The sequence below is a fragment of the Sceloporus undulatus genome, chromosome 6 (genome assembly GCF_019175285.1).
Source record: "Sceloporus undulatus isolate JIND9_A2432 ecotype Alabama chromosome 6, SceUnd_v1.1, whole genome shotgun sequence".
NCBI lineage: Eukaryota > Metazoa > Chordata > Lepidosauria > Squamata > Phrynosomatidae > Sceloporus > Sceloporus undulatus.
Window position 1 is genome coordinate 14790209 of NC_056527.1, and position 16680 is coordinate 14806888.

Consider the following 16680-nt stretch of genomic DNA (forward strand, 5'->3'; position numbering starts at 1 on the left):
ACTGTTGTGTTGATTTTAAAAGATGCAAACAAACAGGCCCATACCAATGAGTAGAGCGGAAAACAAGCTTTTCAAGTGGAAAAGCAATATTTCCCTCAAGGAAACACAGGTTGTTTAGTTATTTTTTAAAATCCAATCCTGATTCTAGTTCTGCATTTTATTGCTCACATAATGAAGAACATCCATGCCAATTTTGCAGAATCATTGCTGAAATCAATCCCACTATTGCCAGTAGGTGCTGGGGAGGTGGGGCGGGGAGACTGTGTGCCGGCATGTTCCTCCACATTACCAATTCTTAACCCAAAAGCTTGTTCCTAGAGGGACAAATATATGGTTTGCTGTAAGTGCTGAATAATTCAAAACCAAAACAATTGAGACTTTTTTTTTCAATTTGCAGTGTTGCAACTGTGTTAGGACAAGCCTCAGGTGCCAAGCTGTTGTACTACTATAGAGATTAAATTAGCACGACTGGGCTTTCTTTAACTAGATAAAAGCTCTATAAAGCCACTGGCACTTGGGAACAGCTAACTCTTGGAAAAGCCTTTTATGTGCTATAAAAAATAAAATTAGATTTTCAATTCATATTACAAGCCTGATCTTCGTAATAAAAATCAATGCTTCGTCTGGTCAAAGAAACATCTTTGTTCCTTAGTTTTCTCCTCTTACTCCACACATCCAAATGAATTGTCCCCTGGAAACAAATAGGAATAGTATCAATGTATTATTTTCACAAACTGCTCTTGACTGGTCAAGGTCCAGAGTCTTATGCGGTGATGACCCCAGGTCCTTTGTAAAAGCAAATGAGAGTGCTGAATATTCCCCATAACAAACAACCATTATAGAAAGTTTAAAATGTGGGTATTTTGAGATCTCAGTAAAGTATTTCAGTCACTAACAACATGCTGCATCATCCATATTATGCTGTGGGTGGTGTTCAACAGAAGATGTCCAAAGTGATTTACAGTTATAGGCTAAAATACAACACACTTATAGGATTGCATAAATATGTACCAGTGTAGTTAACACTGGATGCTACTGATTGTGCAATGGATGACACATGGCCTTGAGCTCACCTGTTGTGCAACGATCAATTATTTTCTCATTCATGAACCATATGCAGCACGATGGGCTGCACCTATCCCACCTCTGAGAAAGCTCATTGTTCTTTGCTAGCATACTGTTCCACAAGGATTTCAGCCACTGTTTCTAACCAGCAGATGAAAGAACAGAGGTTGGGAAAGTGTTACTTGCCCAAGGCCATAATCTTGATTCAGCAGCATGGTTGATCGGTGTTTTGAACACATTCTTCAGTAATCAGTTGGATTATGTGTCCACAGCAATTTTTTCAAAAAATCTACAACCTGAAATGATTAATGTGAATTGAGCAGGTGTGAATATAGTTGCAAAATTTTCGATATTTCCTTCTGTTTGTGCTAACCAAGCATGCCATAGTGATGATTCTGTGTAAGTTAACTTTGGTTTGCTACAAGTATTATCAATGGCTTCTCAATCTTGTTTTCTTAATCATAACAACCAGAAAACATTGGTGTTTTAAATGAGGGCTGATTGTTGCAAATGTTACACTTGGGCAGCTTGGTCATATTTTATATTTCTACAATAAGGATATAGACCTGTCAGTTGTAAACTCTAGAACTGTCAAGTGTATTCATATACACACTGTGGATGGAACATAGTATTTTCTTATTTTCAATAATGATTTCAAAGGACTTCCTTTCTCTGGAAAGAGGGAACATTTTTTAAAGATCTGACTCTTTTAATATATCCCTTAGGTCTTCAGGATGTGTTTTAAAGGCAATTTTAAAATCATGGCTCACTTGCCAAGATGAATACAATCCAAAGAACACTCCAATGAATTATAGCCACTAACTTGCTGTAGTCTATTTGACCCAAAGAAGTCAATGGTGAGGGATTACTTTTGTCAAACTGAGTTGTTCTGTTTCCTTTGTACTACAAAACTGCTTCCCCCCCAGACTCCTTTCTTTAACACATACATTTTATTAAGCTTTATAACATTTTTTAAAATGGGTGTAAACACTGAAAGGTCTTTCTATTTCCTTTTCAACAGTTTCTTTTGCGCTTGTGTATTCATGTACATGTATATGCATGCATGAATGCAAAATTATATCATGTTCTCCCATGCTTTTCTCTAAGTTACAGCGCAAGTCTAATGATCCAAACCTAGAATCATAGAATCATAGAGTTGGAAGAGACCGCAAGGGCCATCCAGTCCAACCCCCTGCCATGCAGGAAATCCAGATCAAAGCATCGCCAACAGATGGCCATCCAGCCTCTGTTTGAAGACCTCCAAGGAGGGAGACTCCACTACACTCCTAGGAAGTGTGTTCCACTGTCGAACAGCCCTTACTGTCAGGAAATTCCTCCTAATGTTGAGGTGGAATCTCTTTTCCTGCAGCTTGCATCCATTGCTCCGGGTCCTAGTCTCAGGAGCAGCAGAAAACAAGCTCGCTCCCTACTCAATATGACATCCCTTCAAGTATTTAAATAGGGCTATCATATCACCTCTTAACCTTCTCTTCTCCAGGCTAAACATCCCCAGCTCCCTGAGTCGTTCCTCATAGGGCAAGGTTTCCAGACCTTTCACCATTTTAGTTGCCCTCCTTTGGACACGCTCCAGTTTCTCAATGTCCTTTTTGAATTGTGGCGCCCAGAACTGGACACAATATTCCAGGTGGGGCCTGACCAGAGCAGAATATAGTGGCACTATTACTTCGCTGGATCTAGATACGATACTTCTATTGATGCAGCCTAAAATCGCATTGGCCTTGTTAGCTGCCGCATCGCACTGTTGACTCATGTTCAGCTTGTGGTCTACTTGGACTCCTAGATCCCTACAGCTGTGTACATTCTGGTTGGAAGATTCTGAGAGCTATAGTCTTCCCAAAGTAACTTTTCAAAACTCTCCCAGAGACCAAAGACTGCACGCAAACCATCCTTCACCCAAATTAAAGTGAATTGATTAAATTTGGTTCAGTATAACCAAATTAAAACACATGTAATGGCTTAATAGTTTTTGGTGTTTTGTTTAATAAATTTGTTACTCTGCCATTCAAGCAACATTTATCAACCCATGTTAAAAATTACTAAATCAGCATTATACAATACATTATCATAGCCGTAATCAGGAGGAAAAAGGTAATGTGATGCCGAACAATTCAGGGATTAAGATTTATGTTTCAAGTATTTAGAAAACTTTAACAGGCATGTGCTTAATCCCCCAAAGAAAACAACGTGGGCACCACGTTTTTAAGTCTCAGAATTGCTTTAGATACCATAACAGGTGTTTGTGTGATTTGCATTATAAGTTTGAGTATATGAGAAAATCTGTGTTGAATTATAATAAGAGTCTATTTAGTCTAGCATTCTATTCATACACTGGCAGCCACTTGTCTATGAGAAATCTGGAAACAGGAGATAGATAGAGTTACAAGCTTGATAGATTAGGAGAATGGAGCAACCATGCTTTCTGCTATAAGAGAAGATAGGACTGAAACCAATGGACTGAAGTTACAAAAAAGGACATTATAACTTAAGTTTAGTAAGAGATTCCTGAGGGGAAAGGTTGCCTTGACAGTGGAACAGACTACCTTGGAAGATGGCAGACTCATCTTTTTTAAGGATCTTTAACCAGAGGTTGGATGGCCAAACTTTCAGGAATGCTTTAATTCTGGACCACTGTATGGTATGAAGTAGGACAAACTGAACGAGATAGCTCTTGTGGTCTCTTCCAACTCTACAGTTCTATGATTACATGATAGTAACATCTTCTGTGTGGTATAGTGGTCTGAACATTGGATTAGAACCCTGTAGAACAGGGTTCAAATCCCTGCTCAGCCATAAAAACCCACTGGGTGACTCAGGCAAGTTACACTCTCTCAGTTTAAGAGGATGGCAATAGCAACCTCTCTCTGAAGAAACATGCCAAGAAAACCCCATAATAGATCCTTTGTCTTTTTCTCTTTCTCATATCACTTTTGGAAGATGCAGTGCTTTGAGAGGTTTCTTTCACCACCTGAAGAGATAAACTCTTGTCTAAAGCAACATCCAGTCCTTTCAGCAGAGCTTTCCAGATGGTTTTTTAGCCCATACTACAGACATCTACTTAGTGACGCCTCTTTAAGTATCAGCAAAATGTTGTCGCCCAATCACTAGTAAAAGCATCACAAAAGCAGTTTAAGGGGCAAGGGGCTGGAAAAGAGAAAGTACCCAAAGCAAACTTTGTTCTTTGCAGATAATCATCTGAAAGAAAACATATGGCACTTGTCTGATGGCAAGATGACAGCAGGCAGGCAAGCACTGAATATTCAGTTCCTCCAATCAACCTTTCTAATTTCTTTTCAATTGTTGGTGAAGGAAAGAGATAGCACTGAGATATCCTGAAGCATAGTCACTCAGCATAGAAAAGGTAGTTGTGTGTGTGTGTGTGTATGTGCCTTCAAGTCATAGAGTTTTCTTAGGTTAGGATTACTTAGAGGTGTTATGTCAGTGAGAGCCTGGAAAATTTCCTTATTGGACTCTGAGCTCCAGAATCCTCTGTGGTTTTGTTGGTGGTGTGTGATGTTGTCTGGAACTTGCTGTCAAATAAAGATATTTTCAAATGATGGTAGTTATAGAATGTAGGTAGTTATAGATTGTTGGTAGCAGTCAAAGCAGCATCCAGGAATCCCCAGACTTTGCTCTCCTTGCAGGGTCTTAAAATGTCAAGGCACACAGAATAAGCTACATTTCACAGAAAAACTTCAGTTATTTCATCCTCTCATCTGTTCACATCCCATACCTCCTGGGACTGCTAGCTCATCAGTAATAGGAAAGCTGATTTGTAGAACTGAAAGGAAGACACTGCTTCTTGTTAGTGAACAGTATCAATCTCTTTAAAACCTTTGATGAATTTTCGAGCCCTTGTCCTTGATTTGATTTGTCTCACTTGCCTTGTTTAATTTATTGGTCAGCTTGTCCATTTTCTTCCAGATCACAATTTCCCATTGGGTACCATCAGCCAATTATAATTTATATGGTTCTCTGAGCATGGTTTCTTTTTAAATTTCTCATTTCAAAAATAAATCTCCATGAAAACACCACATGTAAAAAAGGGAGAAATTTGTTATCTTGATTTAAATTCTTCAAATCAGCTAGATCTGGTACACTTTTGACTTCCCACTGTACAACTTCTGTGGATTTGACATCTACAATCTGATGAAAAATACTAGCTGTTATACAGGTTGCACTTATATTTGGAGGGCTTTTACCCATAGAAGTGACATCAGAGAGTTGTAAAATACGGGTTTGCCCACCATATTCCTAAGGTGTTCCTCATGCTTACTCCCAGGAAAGTGAGCAACACAGGACTACTTCTCTAATCCCTCTTTCACTTTCCACACTTTCTCTGCCTTCTGGTGATCACATTTAAAGCCCTACATAGTCTAAGTGAAAGAGAACCTCTCCCTATATATGTCTGCCTGTGGACTGAGGTTTGCTGGTGGTACCTCTCTTCTGTGTCCCACCAATTATATCTAGTGATCAAAGCAGCAATGCATTGTGTAAGGGAATGGAACAGAGCCTTCTCTGATGTGGTATCTGGGGTTTGGAAAGCCTTCTCCTTGTGGACATGATTGCCCCTGATGCTGGCTTTGTTCCAGTGCCAAGTTAAAACTTGGTTTCTTATCAGAAATCTTGGGTGGTGGTTGCTGTTAATGATTTTGTCCAAATCTGTACTGGTAAATGGTTTAAAACTATTTTTTATTTGGTTTGTGTTTGTTTATGCGCCGTCAAATTGCCTGTCAACGTATGGTGATCCCATAAATTTCATAGAGTTTTCTTAGGTAAGAAATACTCAGAAGTGCTCTTGTCAGTTCCTTTCTCTGAAATATAGCCTACACCCCCTGGTATTCCTTGGCTGTCTTCCATCCAAGTACTAACCAGGGCTTACCTGTGATGAAAAAACTTCCCCCCCCCCAATATTATAGCTGTTTATAATTTTGGGGTGTTGAATTTGAAAACATAATAAAAATGTACTGTACACAGTTCTTTCACGAATTTAATATTTAATAAGCAATTCAGTTGTTACTCAGCTTTGATTAAGTGTGGACACTGATGTTCCAGCGCAGTTTATATCTATGACTCACCTTATTGAACATCCATCCACATATGATGATCCACCAGAGGTTAATAAACATGATTTAGCTGCAAGATCAGGAAGTCTTTAAGTTTCTTAAGTCTACTGTACATACCCTACCCTTGAGAAACACTCACAGATTGGTAGTAGAACATATGTTTCACTGGCACGTGGTCCTAGGTTCAATAATTAGAATCTGCTACTGAAGAACAGGTATTGGGGAAATCTGAAAGACTTTGGCCTTTGACCATGGAGAAGTACTGCCAGTCTAAGCAGATAAATAATAATAATAATAATAATAATAATAATAATAAGATTATGCTAGATATGGCAACTCTTATAAGAAAGTTGCAAGAAATGGTTGGTGTAGCTTCTATTTGGCTTTATGGCTCTCAGGTTGTGCAGAACTGTGTAAAAATATCCATATCATCATTACACACAGAAGAAATTGGTACACATAGTGCATATTAACCATTTAGCATTCCTGATATTGCTAGCTTGCAGTACAAGCAGAAAGTAGAATTTTTTTTTCATGGTAGGGGAAAAAAAGATGCAATGCTGATGAGGCCCCAGAGTAAAGCTCTTTTTGAACTCCTCAGGTCTGCTGTTACTCACTAGCTCTTGTAAGATCTGACAGGCCATGTCTTAGACTTTGTCAGGCAATTAATTACTGTAGAAGACTAAGTTTTTCAAGTGAGACCCAGGCTGAATTCTTCACAACAGTGAGATGTTTCATATTTCTTTACAAAGCACTCAATTGCACACATATTTGTCTGGCTCCACACAGACACACATTTGTACCAGTGACAGGGTTCACAATCAAGAGTACTTCAGGAAAAACTGGGACCTGCAGAAAATGTTGTAGCTTTGAGTGTTCCTAATTCAGGACACTTTATTTCATTTCCCCTCTGCATGCCACTCCATTAGTCCCTCATCAAAATACTGAGGCCAGAATCCTCTTAGTGATTTACACTTGCATAATCCCTAGTTAAGCAGCATAATTGCTTACATTATTTGTATGTTGTGCAAAGTGGTATCCAGGTCTTCCTTGCACACTGTTTTGTTCCTGGCTACTCAATGCCAACTGGACAGTTTCGGGAGGCAGCTCCACACTGTCCCAGATGGCCACTGGTTTGGGTGGTGCCAGAGGACATACAGTTGCCATTATGGCACCCTCTCAGACTCACAGCATATATAGAGAGCTTTTATTTATTTAAACATTTCTACCTTACCTTCTATCTAAAATGTCAATTCAGCATACAAGAAAGCCAGCCTAATTTAAAACAATATGACCAATAAAAATAAAATTTCAACAGGCTAAACAATTTAACAATTTTAAAATAGGAAGATTTTTTTAATTGTTTAAAATGATTTAAAATTGTGTACATGAAGGTTTGTGTATACCTAATTAGGCACCAAAGGTTTTAGTAAGCAAACATGTTTTCAGTTGGACTGGAATGATGGCCATATTGGTGCCAATTAGTTCTCCAAGGGGATAGGAAAAGAGTAATTGTGATGCCAGACCAGAGAAGACCCTTCCCTGCATCTTCCCAGAGTAATGGCGGACATATGTAATGCTCTGACTAATTGGACATAGAAGAGGGCCCCTCCAGCGGATCTTACAAACAACATGCATGTTCCTTCAGGAGGAGTGCAACTTTATCCAGAATAGGCTGTATAGTGAAATCCCAGACTTGTAACCATCAGTCCACAGACATGCCATCTTATTGGGATTCACTTTCTGTTTATTGGTCCTCATCCAGCCCATTATAGCATCCAGTCACTGGCCCAGCAGATGCTCAGGCCCAGCTAACTCTGATGAAAAGCATAGTGCTGAGTATCATCAGCATATGGCACCCAGCCCAAATCTCTTTAAGATCTCCACCCATGGCTTCATGTAGATATTGAACAGCATTAGAGACAATATGAAATTATATGGCACCCACAGCTATGGGGCAAAAAAGGAAACCCTCAGTGCTGGAGACAGGAAAAGAGTCACTGCAACAGTGCTTCCTACTATCATCTGATGGAGATAGTCTAGTAAGAAAGAATGAGTAATGGTTTCAAAAACTGAGAGATCTAAAAAGAATTCTGGAATAAGTGTGACATCAAGGCATGAGCCAATATGAGTAATTTTCTCTTCAAAGTGCCTAGTGATTTTCTCCAGCAGGAAACTGAGGGTTCCCCTCCTTTCTTCTCTGAGCCTAATACCAAGAAGGTCCCCACCAATCAGAATTACTCTGCTAGGTGGCAAATCAAGGATGCACTGGTAGAAGCATAGTAAGTTATTTTAGCTGACTCAATGCTTCATAGTAGGCATAGTAAAGATTTGCTCTGTGATCTATGCCACCTGTACTTTAACCATCGTCCAGCCTCTTTCATTGCTTATAGGTTTTCTGTAGAGCAAAGTAAATTATTGGTTTCACAGCACTGGACAGGATGCTTAGCAGTGTCTGTACTGATAATCCTTTCCATCTCACAATTCCACAGTGAGGCAAAGGCTGCAATCCAATCATCAATCCTATCAGCCGGAAAATCCCCCATAGTTTTTAGAAATCTTTTAAATTTCCTTTGGCTTCTGGGGGTGAACCAGCCCATATTCCTGTAGGAACATCCACTGCTACCAAGCCAAACTTCACAAGGAGGAGATCTGACCATAGCAATGGAATTATTGGCCCAAACCCAATTTAGGTCATTCTCCATCTGCTGAGGTATGTCTTCCCACATGCATTGGAAAACAAAACCACTTCAGCCAGCTCAAGCAGGGAGGTTGCTGGGCAGCAGTGTGGGCAATACACCAGCAGCATCTTTGCAATCATCCAAAAGGATCATGGCCTGGGTGGGTAGTGTATGGCCTGATAATGCTCTGTTCTCATGTTGTTGTTGTTGTTGTTGTTGTTATTATTATTATTATTATTATTATTAACCTTTATTTATAAAGCACTGTAAATTTACACAGCGCTGTACATACAATCTTTTTAATTAGACGGTTCCCTGCCCTCAGGCTTACAATCTAAAAAGACATGTTCCTTTGGGTATTTTTAATTTCCTTTAGGCTTCCCCTCTCCCTTAAATATTTTGCAATCTTCTGCAAATCTTGGCATTTCCCTGTGCCTATTGACATCTCCCCCATTGTGAGCACTCTTCCTACCATGAAAGGGGGAGTTCCAAAGGCTGCCCTCCCTCCTATACAGAATTCTATGCCATGCTCACTCCTCCCATTTTAGTCTGTTATGGGGTTTGTATTTTCTCCCAAGTGAGATCTGTCAAATGTGGACTGATTATTTTAGATAGCAATTAGTAAAAAATCAGCTCTACCATGAAGCCCTTGTTGAGCTTCATGGCTTTTACAATCCTTGAGTATGCTGTATTTTATTTCTGTATTATTACCAGGTTGATTGTTTTCTTTTTAACTATTTTGTAATTTTTTTCTTGATGTTGTCAGCTGCTCTGAGTGTTGGGAAAGGCGGCCTATTAACTAACACACACACACCCTCACGCACCCATCCACACACCCTGGTATCTGAACAAGAAAAGCTGTTGTTGTAATAGCAGAACAGCTCTGATTACTGAATGCTCTTTTTCAGGAGCAGCTAGTCATCAGAATACATTTCCCATGTGCCTCCATGTTGACTAATTACCTTCTAATGGGCTTCTCAATTAGCCTCTTAGTGCCTTTTAGTGCTAATCAACAACTTTAAATTTGCATTGCATTTTTGAGACTAAAACTAGGTCCACAGTTGATTTAATAATTTGTATGTTTTCATAAACTCCATCACATTCCTTTATCTTACTATTTAATAAAGTACACATATTTGGAAAACATCAACATTCATTCTTTTTTTTCTTTTTTTTTTTTTGTAACAGGGAAACTAGATCCAAAAAGGATGGTTTCCAATGATATTTGACTTACAGGGTGTTTGCTCTGTTCTTTCACTTCTAAACTGCACTTTGGTTGGACTCACTGTTTGAAGAGATGGGGTGTTTCCCTTTGGTTCTAGCTCTAAATGAGAGTTTTCAACCTGGAATCTTGATAAGGTTTTGATGATACTGTGGAACTATATCTGTTGAGCAACAGTAGTATTTTGAGAATGTCAGAACATGGTGTTTGGTTGCCATTTTAATCACCAGCAATTTGGCCAATGCAGAGCTTGCAAAAGTTACTATTTTGGACTACACTTCACCCTGTCTGGCCACTTTCTGTCCTATCTGTGATGAGTTCATATGAAAGTGTAGCCTGTGGTGTCAGATTGCTAATAGTGGTGGCTCTCATGCCACTTGACAACCAACAAGTTCCCCATAGGAGATTTTGGCCACCATTCTGTTAGTGATTTATGCTAGAGTAATCCCAAATTATGCCATCTTGGGGGGGGGGCAGAGAGAAGGCCAGGGAGGATGGAGACAAGGCTGGGGAGGACAGAGAGAAGGATGGGGACACATTTAAAAAAAAAAAAAATCAAAAAATCAATAGAATGGTTTAGCCTGGCCTTCTACTTGGCTTTTAAAAAAACAACCCAAAAGGCAGCAGTGTGTGTGTGTGTGTGTGTGTGTGTATGTGTGATCTCTAGGGAGGGATGGTAAACACCCCTCTGCCATTGTCCCTCCCCTCAGAATGAATCGATTCTGATCTGGCGTTCCCACGTATTGGATATGCTTCAGAACTGATTCTTCTGAAAAGAACCGCAAAAAACCTACTATCAGGAAAACCCATTTTTGGGGGGTTTGCCCCATTTTATCCCAACTGATATTGATCCAATAAGGATCGGAATCAGTTTCAAGTGGGAATGAGGGTCATATATCCCAATCACCGATTCACTGCAAATTGTAGTGGGAACAGGCCCTTAGTGAAACTTGGGGAGGTTTCATCTTTCTTGTGACATTTATGACCAAGAACTTGTATATTATGCTTCCTAGCTTGTATAAGGTTTCCTGATCATCTATGTATTTTATTTTCTGGGTTTGAATAAATTATCTGGGGTTCAGGACATGGGCTTTGTATACTGCTCTATGGCTCTTAGCTTATTTACATACATTTCTCTTGCATCCATGCAATATTTTTCATACTATATGCAGAGCAAATCCAGCCCTGCTTGTCATTACCACTCAAGATCTGTACAGAAGGTGTGACTTGGGATCAGAAGTAATTAACACCATTAATTAGGTATAAGATTGACTGAAATGAGTCATAGTTTCACTGTCACTCTCAAGAGGCTTTGAAAGGGGCCATAAGTGAAGTATTAAAAAAAAAGAAAAGGAAAAGGGCACTACAAAAAAAAAAAAAAGACTTTTATTTATACTTTATTTTGGTGGCATCTTCATCATTCATTAATTAACGTTTAGTCCTGCTGCCCGCCACTATGATATCTCAGCTCTTTTGCTATAAAAAGACTAAAATTTTGCTACTGGAAAAAGAGAAATGCAGAGGAGATTATCAGATGGGGGAAAAACTGGGAGTGAAAGGCATACTCCAGCCATAATCGTGCAATTGCGCTGAAGGTTTTCCGATGACGTCGTGCTCATCGAGAACTTATTCCACAAAGATCCAGGAATGTTTTCTCAACAAACCATTTATGAGGAAGTCCCAGGAATGCTTTAGTTGCAGGAGCATTCCTTGATCTTCATAGGTTAAGTTCTGGATGAGCGTGATGTATGTGAAAATCTTCAGCGCTATCATGCAATTATGCAGGGAGTATGCCTTTTACTCCCAGCTTTTTTCCCCCGTCTGATAATCTCCATAGACTCTCTCCCTTCCTTCCTTCCTTCCTTCCTTCCTTCCTTCCTTCCTTCCTTCCTTCCTTCCTTCCTCTCTGTCTCCTGTACTGTTGGCAGAACAGAAAATGGGCTTCACTGTAAAGACCTCCAAGAAAAGGCAGCATACCTTTGTGCACAGTTTCATCTTCAGCCAGCCAGCATGATGCTGAGCATTTTGTTAGTAATGAAATAAGCAGTAGCTTCTGTGAAAATGACAGCTTCAAGAATAATATCAAGGCTATATCTTGGAAAGGAGCCCTGTTCTCTCTATGCATCTCTCTCTCACTTCCTCCTTCATCTAGCCATTCCCAACTCAGTACAAAAGAAAAAAGAAAAAGAAATCATACCCCTTCTTTTCCATGCTTGTTGCAAGAACCACAGCAACCCCTGCCCCCAAATTTGTGTTTTCTTGCTTCCTGCATAACGATGACGCTTGCATTCATTTACTGCTGCTCTGGGCACATAGTATGGCTGAATGAATGCAAAGCATAGCGGGTGTCATTTCTGCCATGGCCAATGTTTCGAAAGCCTCCCAGCAAGCCATATATCACATTATATTGATATGGTTCCACAAGACTGCCATGTCTGACGTTTGATGTATGGCTTTCGGTGTTCCTTGTTGTTATTAGTATTTTTTTAAAATCCACACACACCTCTAAATGGTCAATGAAGAATTAGAGGAAATGCCAGCTGGAGTGGGTATAAAGTCCAGTCCAATCTTTGCCAAGCTAACAAATGTGGATCTGAGGCATGCCTTGATCCAATAGATCAGAACTGCAGACCAGGCTCACAGTGGCAGTTTTTTGTTTTGAAATCACTGCAAAAAGAACCTTTAGACAAAGTAAGGAGCAGAAGTGTCTGAGGAAAGGCAAGGTTGCTATACTGTGTACCGTGTAGACATGTGCAGTAATGTGGGGAGATATGAGTGCCCTTTTAATGGGAGAATTGATGGATAGAAAGGAGATACTTAATTCCTCCCTAGCATGCCAATTCTGCTCTGCAAATACTCCCAACAGCTCTGTAATCAACATCTGTAACCATCTGTTGTTGTTTTTTAAAGTGAAAATAACTCCAACAGAGGGAAACCAGCTGGAAGGGAAGCACTTGCAAGCAAAGAATGGTGGACAAGGAAAGAGTAAGCATCCCACCCACTCACATGGTGATTGTTCCTCTTACCCCCACAACCTTTCCAAACATGGTGTCACAACAAAGACTTTATCTACTCCACCATGGTGGAGTGGATGAGGGTAGGATGAGCATGATGATTATTGGCCTCCACCCCATACCTACACTGCATTGCACAAAATTCAACAAACTGAACTCCAGAGGTATCATACAAAAAGTGGATGAAAGGGGCAATTGGGGAAGATAAAATGCTATCTTAGACTGCCTGGTGACCTGGACACTTTGAGTAATTTCATACAAAGGTAGAAATCTGCTAAGTAGCTTCGGCTCAACTAATATTGTAGCACAGAATCACTCTGTGCCTTATGCATTTTTAAGGTTAGCCCCATGTGTAAAGATGGGCAACATGTGGCCCTCTGGATGCTGCTGGCCTATGACATCTTTCAGTCCTAGTCAGTTGTGGAGGGTGTGTAGAGTTGCATTGCCGAACATCTGAAGAACTACAAGTTGCTCACAACTTGCTCTAGTGGTCGAGTCTGTGTGAAGGAGTAATCTCTGAAGCCTGGGAGAATTCTAAAAGTCCAAAGGTTAGGAATATGTGATTTAATCAAGTTAGATTTAATCAAGGTTCTTGTTTTTCTAATTCTGAGCTAATTTTGATTTAGGTCAGCATTGGACTGTGAGTTACTGGACTGTACAGTGGGCCCTTGTAATCCTCTGGGGTTTGGTTCCAGGACTCCTGTGGATAACAAAATCCATGGCTGCTCAAGTCCCTTTAAATATAATGGAAAAGGAAAATGGTGTCTCTAATATAAAATGTAAAATCAAGGTTTGCTATTAGAAATGCATACTTCCTGTATGTGCACACAAAGTGTGCTTGTGCAGTTTTAAAATTTACTAAATTTTTCTCTGAGCATTTTTCAAATGTGCATATGTCTGAACATTTCTTGTTCTGCTTAGTGAATTGTACTCCAAGCTTGGGAATGTTTGCTCCTTTAAGTTGTAAATAGCATTCAATTCCAGGGGATGTGAAATGGATAGTTTTGATGAGTATCCAGTTTCTCACCCCTCCTTTCAAAAAAGCTTTGCAGTGTGTAGTGGAGTTGGGGGGGGGGGGGGGGGAGAGGTTACTTGATGAAAGAGCCTTGGGATAAAAGTTATAGAGAGAGAAAAGAAAAATCCTTCATTTGTGTGCTCAAGAATGGACACAAAAAGCATTATGTTGTTTGGATCCTTCTCTTTGATAGAGCTGAGCTGCTAGTGTAGGTCACAAAGTAGGTAGGAAAACAAACACAGAATGGGATGATTAAGGGATCAGAGCTTAGTCAGCAGAAGAGATATAGGCTGATAAGAGCACAGCTAAGATAATTTGCCCTTTTAGGTTAATGCTTCTAGAATTTCCCTGCCAATATGACCAGCCATAGTGCAAACAACCATCTTTATAAAGTTCTGATGAAAGTGGCAATGGGAAAAGTGACACATAGCAAGTAGCCAGATATAGTATGGGAGATATTGAACTGCCAGAGTATTTCAAAAAAATTCATTCTCAAACTTTTTTTTAAAGTTTAGATCTTTAAATAGCTTTTTCTTGGATCATAACATTTTTTTCTCTTGAAAAGTCAAATATGGAGCATTAAAGGTATAATTACCATTTTAATTATAACTCAATCATTCTATCCACTTTGCATAGAAATTAAAACTTTCATGTCAGGATTTTTGAGTACACAAAAATGTTCAGGAGCAATTAATGTCAAGGATTTTACAGTATATATGAACTTTACTTTAGCACTTTTAGTTTTCAGCTTCACCCAGGCATCATTTATATTTCTCTCTCTTTTCTCTGTATACACATCTCTTATATCTTTAAAATTAACATACTCCAACATAAATATTTTTACAGCTGGTGGTGCTCAGTATATCACAGAGGCACATCTTCTCTGTAATTCACTGAGATGTGCTCTTGTGATGTGCTTTAGTATTATTCAGTCACTGAAGAAAATTTTTAAAAAGCAATGTTACATTTAGCTTCCTCATTCCCTCTTCCATTTGATCACTTGCAGGAGTGAATCAACTCACCAAAAGAACTGGAACCTGGTGGTGTTCAGGTGTCGAACAGATGTGGATTTGGACATGCTATGATGTCTGTGAATGTAACAGCTTGAAAAGGGGGCACTGTAACTCATTGTATACATTTAGTTATTTGATTTATATCCAGTTCTATGCCTGACAAGGCCCTGAAAAGTTTGGTAGCAGGAGGGTGAGCTGAAGTTCCTCAGGTCTAGACTGGGGGTGAGTCCCATTCTGAAATGATCTGGCAAAACTGGATAATCTAAGTAGGTGAGTCTCCTCAGGAATTATTAATCAGAAGTGTACTAAATGATCAGGCACTAATAAATGTAAAGATAGCTGTTGTCCTTTGGGCCCGCTCAGGAATAGCAAAGGTGCTTGCAATATTTTAAATGCACCTTTACTTGGGAATAAGCTACAATGAACACATGGAGGGCACGTCTAAGTAGACACTATGGCACGATGGGCAAAAAGTGCCGGTCTGCGAGTGGGGTAAGGGCTGAGCCTGTCCATGCTCACACCACTCCCTGCGCTGCCCGGGCATCATATTTGCTTGTGCCCATTCAGATGGTGCACACGTTGATGATGCCTCTTTGGTGCAGTGCTCAAATGGGGCTGCGCCAAAGGAGTGTGATCAAGCCGCCCGGCAGTGGCTATGGTGCCTCTTCAGAGGCACAAAAAGGAGCTGGAAAAAACAGCTCCTTTTTGTGCTCTGGGAAGGCTGGATCAGTGCATTTGTCACGGCACCTGGGGCAGAAAGGGGAGTTGTCTCGCCGCCGCTTCTTCCCTGTCTGTTCTGGGCCTGTTTGTAAGAGTGTTCATAGTTAAGGACGTTCAGTGAAAATGAATGGGAAGACTAATTTGGCCTCCTCCTGCAGGTACTTGTAAACATACAAAATTAATAACAACTTGCCTGCCAGCATTGAGCCCTCCCTTCCCTAAAAACAATTCTGGGTCTCTGTAGTGCACCTTTGCCCATGTAGGCATCAATATGGTGAATTGACTATCTTTATGGGATTTATTTGACATACAGTGATGTGCTCGTAGGAAATATGATCTGTGTGAAACAGTATTAAGAGGAGAAGAATCAGAATTTTTGAGAACTGAAAAGTAATGTTGAAAAAGATGCAGAAAAGAGCAACCAAAGTCGTAAAGGGGCTAATAGGATCTCCTTCTTTATGAGAAAATGTTTCGCTGAGAAAAAGGAGGTAAGAAGGTATATGATAGAAGTTTTAAAAAATCATGGGTGGTGTGAAAAAAGAAGACAGGACAAGCTATTCATTGAAGTGGGAAAATGGGAGATTCAGAACTGGTAAAAAGTATTTCACACAGTCAAATAAATACTTCTCACAACAGTTGACCTATCAACTGACCACCAGAAGGCTAAAGAATCATTGTTTTTCCTTCTTATTTTCCCAAACTGATCCTATCAGAGGAATGTTAGAAAATGTGCCTAAATATATGTCACAAATTTTTGTTCTTAAGATAGAATCATAGAATCATAGAGTTGGAAGAGACCACAAAGGATCCTGAAAGAGATGTAAATGAAACAGAAGGGGGAGGAGCATAATTTTGTATATACACAT

At 39.8% G+C, this 16680-nt stretch overlaps 1 protein-coding gene across 2 annotated transcripts in view; it reads right to left on the reverse strand.

The window, feature by feature from the left end:
* ADARB2 (adenosine deaminase RNA specific B2 (inactive)) overlaps positions 1–16680 on the reverse strand; it is a 453219-nt gene that overhangs the window by 107372 nt on the left and 329167 nt on the right. The window lies entirely within an intron of this gene.